Raw genomic sequence first — 9,387 nt, forward strand, 5'->3', positions numbered from 1 at the left:
GGGACTCATATTTTTTTGGGGGGGGGAGAGTGGTCTATAGGGGGGTTGCCATGCACTTGACAGGTGGCCATGCACTATGCCATGTGTCACATGCATGGCCTCCCGAGTCCCATGTGATGAAATATGGGGCTATGAGGGGAGTCGCATGCGAGGATTGATTTTTGAGGATACATTGAGAGAATTATGGAGGAATGGCAGAGTGAAGGCTTGCCATCATTAGTCGTAGCCCTACGTATTATGTCTGTGACTGGTCGGGATGGAGTGGAGGTTCATATACGTGGTGTGGAGGTTTGCCTGTGTAAAGGTGGAAAAGAAGGTTGGCAGCATGAAGGCAAGAGGGTCGCTAGAGCGCGTGCGAAACTCTACGCAGTCATCGATGATGCAAAAGATGAGGATGGCCAGCATGTCGAAGATGGAGATGGAATGCTCACTTGCGGGAGAGATGATCGTCTATCTTAAACATAAGTTTACCGCATTAGTTTGTGGTTGTTTGATTGGTAGCTTCTAATGTTGTTTGTCTATGGCATTGCAAGAAGACAAGGCAGCAAGGGAGGCCTCTGAAGACAAGATCAAAGAAAACCAAAATTGCAAAGCTTCTAGAGCTGAGTGTGACCGTGGGAGTCAGAGGCGTCGATGTGGATGTTAACTTGTTGCTTCCTAAAGTGCATTTTTTGGAAGAGGCTCGTGAGTTTGGGAGTTAGAGGCACTGATGTGGATGTTAACTGGTTGCTTCCTAAAGTGCGATTTTTGGAAGAGGCTTGCGAGTCTGGTCTTTGTGGTGTCAAGGGGGGTGGTGACCTGTATCATCTACATTTTCAAAATATCATTCATATAACAGCACGGAGCATTCAGAGCATTAATCGATTGATTCATAAGTATCTGGGGTGGGATGTAGACAGCATCCAGTTGGCAGCCTAACCATGTGTCATGCTCTGAAACAAAAGAACCTTCATACTTATCAAGGTATGTTAGGTTACTATCTCAAGGATTTGGGTCAGCTACATTTCAAGAGTGTTTGCAAAGGTGTAACGTGGAATGACATGCAAGCTGGTATTGAGCTCTATATCCGCCGATATAGAGCGGACGAGATGAAGAATTGCGTATGTCTACAGTTTGGCCAATTGTAGGGCCCAAGAGATTATTATTCTCTTGCAAAATTTGGTAATACAAATTTTATAATGATACACACACGTTTCTCTTTTCTCATCTTCTCTTGCCAAATCGTAAATCTACTTGGGTTGTTATAATAAGAATTTCATAGTAGACTATGCTTTGTAGTAGAATATGGGGTACCAAATTTTGAAGTTGAAAGTACATGGTCTAGGACACAATTAGGGTGCTAGGGGATTTAGAATACAATTTTGAATGCATGTGATACTCTAGTTCTTGTGGCTTGTCATGAGTGGCATCCAAGTTGCACCTGCTAATATGTTCAGCTCTAGGACTTTGGTGTGTTCATTACTATAGGCACTTATATGGAAATCAAGTCTTCTTTTCTTCTATCATACCAAGACATGAAAATAGTGTCACAACATCATTAAATTGAAAATTATTTCTAGAAATTTAGATGAACCACAATGCATGTGCTATGATTTGCATTCAAGTCTCTTGTTTTTTCTTGAAGGCATCCCCTAGCATAATAGCTTTCCAATTATTGGCTCCCCTATTGCCATATGAATGCATTTCTAGACTTTCATAGCATGAGGCAAAGTAATGAAAAGGTGGAAAATGTCTTCAATTGAACCAATGCATCTCCTGCATCTTCCATCTCCTCTCTTTAGGTTAAATTCTCTTGCAGTAGTCCACACTATGTTATGAATAATAAGCCAAGTTAAACAAGACATTTTCATAGGTATCTTAATGTTCCAAAGTTTTCTAAATCTTTCCTTCCATTTATCCTTGTTGTCCTATAAATTCCACCTTACATTGAGAGTTTTGAAAACATCTTCAATGTCAGAAGAAGGAATGGGGATTGGGAAAAAGGTTGAACTTCCCACCCATCTGAATTCCCTGTAATAAATCAAGAAATTTCCTCCCTTCCATTGAGTGTCCCCTTTCTAAAGCCCCAACCTACTTAACACTAAAGCCTAGCTTTGATTGTCAACTGTGTATAAGGGAATCCCTTAGCATCCCTAACTATATCAAAAACTACACTGTCACGTGTGTTCAAGGGAATCCCTTAGCATCCCAACCATGACTATGATTGCAATGCACCTTTTGGGCACATTTTAGCATTGTCTATGCACTCTTTGGGCCTAACGGTAAGGCTAAATTTTCTTAGCAAAGAACGTAGAGGAAAGCAAAGTGCAAGCATCAAAGTTTCACTAGAGCGTTTCATAGCTGGCTATGGTGGAAAAGCACCATTCGTCCTCAGTAGAGCGCTCCTTCAATTCTTCTTTGATTTAAATAGTCACTATCTTCAGCCCATAAAACCTATCATTTCTACGAGTGTTTGAGCAAGGAATTCATGTGACTTTGGTCTAGCTTCATCTTCTAATCACAACTCATCACGTTAAAAAGGTCATTTCTACCAGCCTTTGAGCAAGGAATTCCATCTTTAATCATAACTCATCACGTTTAAAAGGTCATTTGAAAGTTGCTCATCGTAGGAGCAGACCATTAGTGGTTGCTCATAGAATACATTTGGCTTTGCAAGAATGGTTCAAGGCCTTGCAGCTTCGGAACTGAGTTTCAGCTATTCTCAGCAAAACTATTGCATTGGTCATCTCTTCAAGATTCCAATCTCCCTTGGGTTCATCATCTCAGATTTTATATGTTTGCTTTCCCTACCACTAATGTTATTCCTCAACGACATCACCAAGTAAAGCAGTTCCAATATGTAATCGTCTCTCTGCTGCAAAGAAAAAAAATCTTGAACGCAAGTGCAGAGATTCAAGTATGAGATGCACGCGGGATATTTCAATGAATCCACAATGATCCCACAAACATGCAAAACACTGTATACATGACACACAAAGCAAGTCACATCAAGCATCTGTGAGAGAGAGAGAGAGAGAGAGAGAGAGAGAGAGAGAGAGAGAGAGAGAGAGAGATCTTACCAAGTGGCAAGATAAAAACTAACCTAGGGATAGTATTAACCATAGGATAGAACTGACTCACTACAAGAGAGCGAGCGAGCGAGAAAGAGAGAGAGAGAGAGAGAGAGAGAGAGAGAGAGAGAGAGAAAGAGAGAGAGAGAGAGAGAGAGAGAGAGAGAGAGAGAGAGAGAGAGAGATCTTGCCAAGTGGCAAGATAAAAACTAACCTAGGGTTAGCATTAACCATAGGATAGAACTGACTCACTATAGTTAATTAGACTTAACCCAAGTATCCTTAGGTTAGAACAAGCTAATTATAGTTAGTCTAACTAAACTCAACTAATCTCATGTAAGATCAGAACTAACCTAGGCTATGTCAATTTAACTAAAGTTAATTTAGTTGGAATAAACTAACTCTAGTTAGGTTGTTGAGGTTTAGTTTTCCTAAATTTTAAGGTTCATAACTCACTCATTTTAAACCCAAACTGGACCCCGATTGAACCAGGGTTTCACACACAAAAACACCACACTACGGGGAATTTTTCCAACCCATTGCACACCATTTTTGCATCCCTAGCACTCGCTAATTTGTGCCCTCGTGTGGGCCCCTTTTCGTACTAATTCACTCATAAATTTTTGCCCGTGACCTCCGATTGACGATTCGCCTGCATCGACACATTTCCCTACTCACGTGGGACAATCGTAGGCACATTATTAGCATGATGGTCCTTACAACACTAACACATATCTAACCCCCCTAACACACCTACATCAACACCCGCACTTGCGACAGAAGCACCTGTTCCACCTCTCGCCAAATCTGCATGCAACTATGCTCCAATGCCTCCAACAATCCTCTACCTTGAATTCCCCCCTTGAAATTCAGCCAATTTCTTTGACTCCTCCACGCCAGGACATGGCAGACCGCCGTCGCGATGATGGTGACCTTGAACTCAAAGCGGAGGGGAACAATTTCTTTAACCCTCACAACAATTTTGGCAACAATAATAACAATCAAGGAAGACACCCCTTGGGAAAACTAGAACTCCCCAAGTACAATGGTAGGGGCGATCTAGTCCCCTTCCTCCAGCATTTTGATGCCACATGCCAAGCTGGTGGAGATCAATCCAATGAAACCAAGGTTGCATGGTTCCCCATGGCCTTAACCGATGAAGCCTCATAATGGTACCTAGACCTCCTAGTGGAAGAAAGAGCCACATGGGACCTACTGCAAATAGAATTCAAGAGGCGCTTTCAAAACGGAGAGACTACAAGATGATCCCACTCTCCAACTAAGCAAGCTCGAACAAGGTCATCGAGAAGATGTACGCACGTACCTAGGCAAGATGAAATGCTTAGTTGCCAAATGTGACCCATGCCCCAATGCAAAGTACCTCATGGCCTGGTTCATTGTAGACCTAAGGAAGAAAATCCTCAAGACATGAAAAAGATTAGCAGTTACGAAACATTGAGTGCTGCTCATGCGGCACCCAGTGACATCGAGGATGGCATGACCGACTCTGACACCAGCAGTGATGATGGAAGAGCCTGTACACGAGATAAGTGCTCTAAAAAGGAAAAATTCAAGTCCACTGCCAAAACGTCTAATGAAGATCACCCAGAGGCCATGACCATGAAGCTGAAAGAAGAAATGATGCAGGCCATGGAACAAAAGCTTCACATGTCTCAATCGCCATCTCAAACTTATCCACGGTGAGAAAATGTATGGTGTCCACATTGCATGGCCAATAATACAACAAATGAATGCTCGGTCCTAAGAGACGGAATCACTGCACAAGCAAATCCACCGCCTAGGTTGTGGTGCCATACTTGCGCAGTTAGTGGCCATGACAAAAATAGTTGCATCTTCAACATGCGCTCAACAATACCAACTGGCACCCATCCTAGTGTACAGGCAACTGGCACTTGCACAAGCGCCCCTAGCTTCGAGGCTAAATCTTGTTCTCGTCCAGACCCAAGTTTTGCAATTACTCAAGAATCCAAATCCACGACCGTATCCAAGAGCGCCAAATCCGGCTCCTCCGGTAGTTCCAATACAACAACTTCAAGCTGAGGAAGTGGATTCGCCATTCAAGTATGAAGCTGAGTACGCAGTGTACTATGTGAGAGGAGCTGAAGGTTTAATACTAGTATATGCGAATCAAGTTTGGCCTAATACTATCAAGTGCCAATCAAGCGCTATAGTTGTGGAGAGAATCACTGGATTGCAGAGTGCCCTAATCGTGGTAACCCCACTACTTTCCAACCACTCTGCAGAGATTGTGGCATAGGCCATGCCTGTATGGATTGTCCCATGAAAATAAGGTCCCACAACAAAATGAGGCTAAGCTTGACATCCCAATCGGCATTATTGGGGTGGACCATCAAAGTCTAGGGCCGCAAAGTAATTACATGCCAGCAAAAAGAGGCCACTAAGGACACTAATATTCCAATTCAATCAAGATGACTTCTTCAAAATAAAGCACAAGTGCCTCTACCTCCATCAATCAATGAGAAGCCAAGCTCGTCCACATTAGCTCCCAAGCCTCAAATAAAATAATCTCCATACCCGAATGCAGAACTAGAGAAGGCTTGATTTCAGGCACTTCAATAATGGGTACAAAAGAAACAAGCTCAATTTGAGGCTAAGAAGCAAGAACAAGATCCAATCCCTGACTTGGCACTATACTCAAGCCTCTGTTCTAACAACAGAATCCACAACATAATGTACCGCCACACCAACTTAAGGAGCTGCACTCTCTAGCATTCTAAGTTGCCCTGTGTCAATTCCCATTGGAATCCCATTATGAATTTGTCCCAATCTTTGGAAGAGTTTCAATCCAGCTTGCAAATCCCCCTCCACCTATGGAAGACATAGAAGATATCCCTGTGTGGATGGGTGAAAGAGATGACATACGCAACATCACTTGCCTTTGATCCATAAGGCATATGATAAGTCCAAGCCAAAGTGGAGGGTGGAGTAGGTGTAAATGTCCTATCCAAGGAGCTCTACGATGAATGGGGTCTCCCACCAATGCAGAAGGCTAATTTCAACATACGCCTTGTCAATGATTCATGGGCAAAACCCTTGGGAATAGTGAATGGCGTGTCAACAAAAGTCACAGGAGTCTGCTTTTCCCTTCAATTCACAATCTTGGATCTCTCCCAGAAATCCTATCAAATCTTGCTTGGACATCCTTGGTTGCGTGAAGCATTAATCGTCCATGATTGGGGAACTGATAGATTGACAATCCAAAATCGTGACACCGCAGTAAGTGTTAATGTGGGGATAGGAGCAATAAAACCAATTGTGCCTAGAGCGTTGGATGAAACCTCTTCAACGATGATCTCAAGTAAATTAGCTCCACTGCAACAGCATGCCATAGAGGGCGATACACAAAGCAATGTCAATAATTGGATACAAGCATTGGAAACCATTGATAATTGCCATTCACTAGACCCCATTTTCTCTCCCAGATTGATGCTAACGCCATGCAGGTAGATCCTCCACTCACACATGAAGAACCAATCGATCTAGAGGTGCCATTCTTTATAGTTAACCTCGAGTGGAATAATGAACATGAGGAAGGTAACCATACCAATAAGGACTCTGATTTTCCTTAGGACCTTGAAACTGAGGCTGAGAATGCTCAATTTGAAGATCAAGTCTTTGACAATGACTTAGCCATTCTGCATGTCCTAATGGCAGTTGAACTTCCCAAAGTTGAAACTCCAAAGTTGAATAATAGCAGAAGATCTCGCAAGAAAGCTGAAGGAGGATATTGCTGCCGCAAAGCCAAGGCCGAACACTTCAATGAGTTCGAACGAGTCCAAACTAGGATCGTTGAATTGTATCTTACCAAGCCAACTCCCTCAAAATCTGAGCCACCTCCTCTTGAATGGTCCCCTGATGGACTTGAAGGAGTATGCAAAGGAAATGAACCCTTACTTGGGAATACTTTGCCAGTAGAAAAGTTACCCATAGCACATGTCAGGCTAGTTCAACACCATTAGAGGCTAATCTTTGAGAAGTGTTAGAGTACTTCAAGAACTACATAAGTGGTAGTGTCCCCATAGCAATGCCAAGACCACTAAGAGAATCTAAAGTTCAAGAAACCAATAGCATTGGAGAGACTCCAATCTATGAGGGACCGGCAAAAACTCAAACAATAAACCTCGCCCTTGAAGGGGAGGAAGAAAATTTGGATTTCATTGGGAAACAACTTACATAGGAAGATGAAACGAAGCTCAAAGCAATCCTAATGGAATACTGAGACTGCCTAGCATGGTCATACAAGGAAATGAAAGGAATTTCACTAGAAGTGGCAGTACACACGATACCTATAAGGGAAGGTGCCCACCCTAAGGTATGTGGATCTTATCGAACAAATCCAAAGTATGGCACCATGGTTTATGATGAACTGGAAAAACTCTTAGATGCCAGATTCATCTAAGAGATAGAGCACACTGATTAGGTTTCACCCATCGTCATCATGCCTAAACACAACAAGAAGCTAACAATATGAATTAACTTAAAGAATGTGAATGTCACGACAATTAGAGATCACTACCCCCTACCCTTAACAGAAACAATGTTGGAAAAGGTGATAGGATCTTAGATATATCGCTTCTTGGATGGCTTAAGTGGCTATAACCAAGTACAAATTGCTCCTACTAACCAATTAAAGATAGCATTTGCTATAGAATGGGGTATATTTGCCTATAGAGTCATGCCATTCAGCCTTTGTAATGCCCCGACCACGTTCCAGAGAATCATGCTCACAACTTTCAAGTAATTTCTGAATAAGTTTCTATAGGTGTTCTTGGATGATTTGTGCATCCACTCGAACAAAAAAGACCACTTAAAATGTCTTGAAGTAGTTCTAATCAAATGCAGAGAGTATGGCATCTCCCTAAATCCAATAAAATGCCAGTTCATAGTCACCCATGGAGTTGCTTTGGGACACATTGTTTCTCAACATGGGATTGCAACTGACATGGACACAATCAAAATCATCATGGAATTGCCTCCTTCTACAAATTCCAAAGGTGTACAGGTCTCTATGGGACATGCCAACTATTATAGAAGATTTATCTTGCGGTATGCCATGATAGCTAGAACACTTTACAAATTATTAGTGGAATTCTTATGGACAGAAGAGTGCAACCAAGCCTTTGAGCTTTTAAAGTGGCGCCTAATCACAGCACCCATCCTCATATCTCCCAATTGGGATATTGATTTTCATGTTCATATTGATGGATCCAAGTATGCAATTGGGAGTGTGCTTTGTCAACCTGGTGAACATAATAAAGACTACCCATTCTACTTTGCCAGTCGACAACTCAATGATGCGGAGATCAACTATACCACCACAGAAAGAGAAGCCCTAGCAATGGTATGAATTTCGGCACTATCTATTGGAAAATGATTTTGTCTTCTACACTGACCATCAAGCATTGCTTTATCTTGTGAACCGTCCGTGTACAACAGGAAGAATAACCAAATGGCTCCTCTTGCTTCAAGAATTCAACTTCAAAATAGTGGTCGGCAAAGGTGCCCAACACTACATTGCCAATCACTTGTCTCGTGTCAAGTCGGGAGAAGATGCCACTGGAGTAGAAGATGACTTGCCAGATGCCACGCTATTTCAGATAGATGCTGTTCCAGATTGGTGTGTAGATATCATTGGGTACTCAATGGCAGGAAGACCACCCCTTGAAATGAAAGTGGTGGATCCAAAAAACTAATTTAAAAGCTACACCCTATCGACTCATTGTAGGACAATTGTACAAGATGGGCAAGGACCAGGTTTTAAGAAGTGTAATGCCTCATAAGATCATGCCAATCCTGAGTGAAGTACATGAAGGAATTGTAGGAGGACACTTCCAACAAGAGGAAGCCATAGCAAGAAAACTCCTCCTCGCAGGCTACTAGTGGCTAACACTTTGGGCAGATGCCTATGAATACGTCAAAGGTTGTGATGTATGCCAACAGACTACTAAACCCCAACACAAGGACTTCAATCCACTAACAACAGTTTTTGCAAAAAAAAAAGCAACCAGCACTTAGTCATCTTCTTCTCACAAAAAAACTTGATGGTTCATCCAGTCAAAAATGTAAAATTCCACACTTATTGGCTGTAATCATCAATAAAGGGCTACAGGAACGAGAAATGACTCTGCCCCAGTCACACCAAAACCTATTGAAGAGTTGGACATTCCCTTCTCACCAACATGGGGACCGTTACCAACTTCTCCTACTATCACATTGGCAAATGCGGATACCTCAGAAGAAATGCCTATTTTGGAGGTCGAAATTGAGGAATTGCCCCATGAGATGCTACAGCTCG

The sequence above is a fragment of the Dipteris shenzhenensis genome, chromosome 15 (genome assembly GCF_047967505.1).
Source record: "Dipteris shenzhenensis isolate YYH24624 ecotype China chromosome 15, Dip_SZ_1.0, whole genome shotgun sequence".
Classification (NCBI taxonomy): Eukaryota; Viridiplantae; Streptophyta; class Polypodiopsida; order Gleicheniales; family Dipteridaceae; genus Dipteris; species Dipteris shenzhenensis.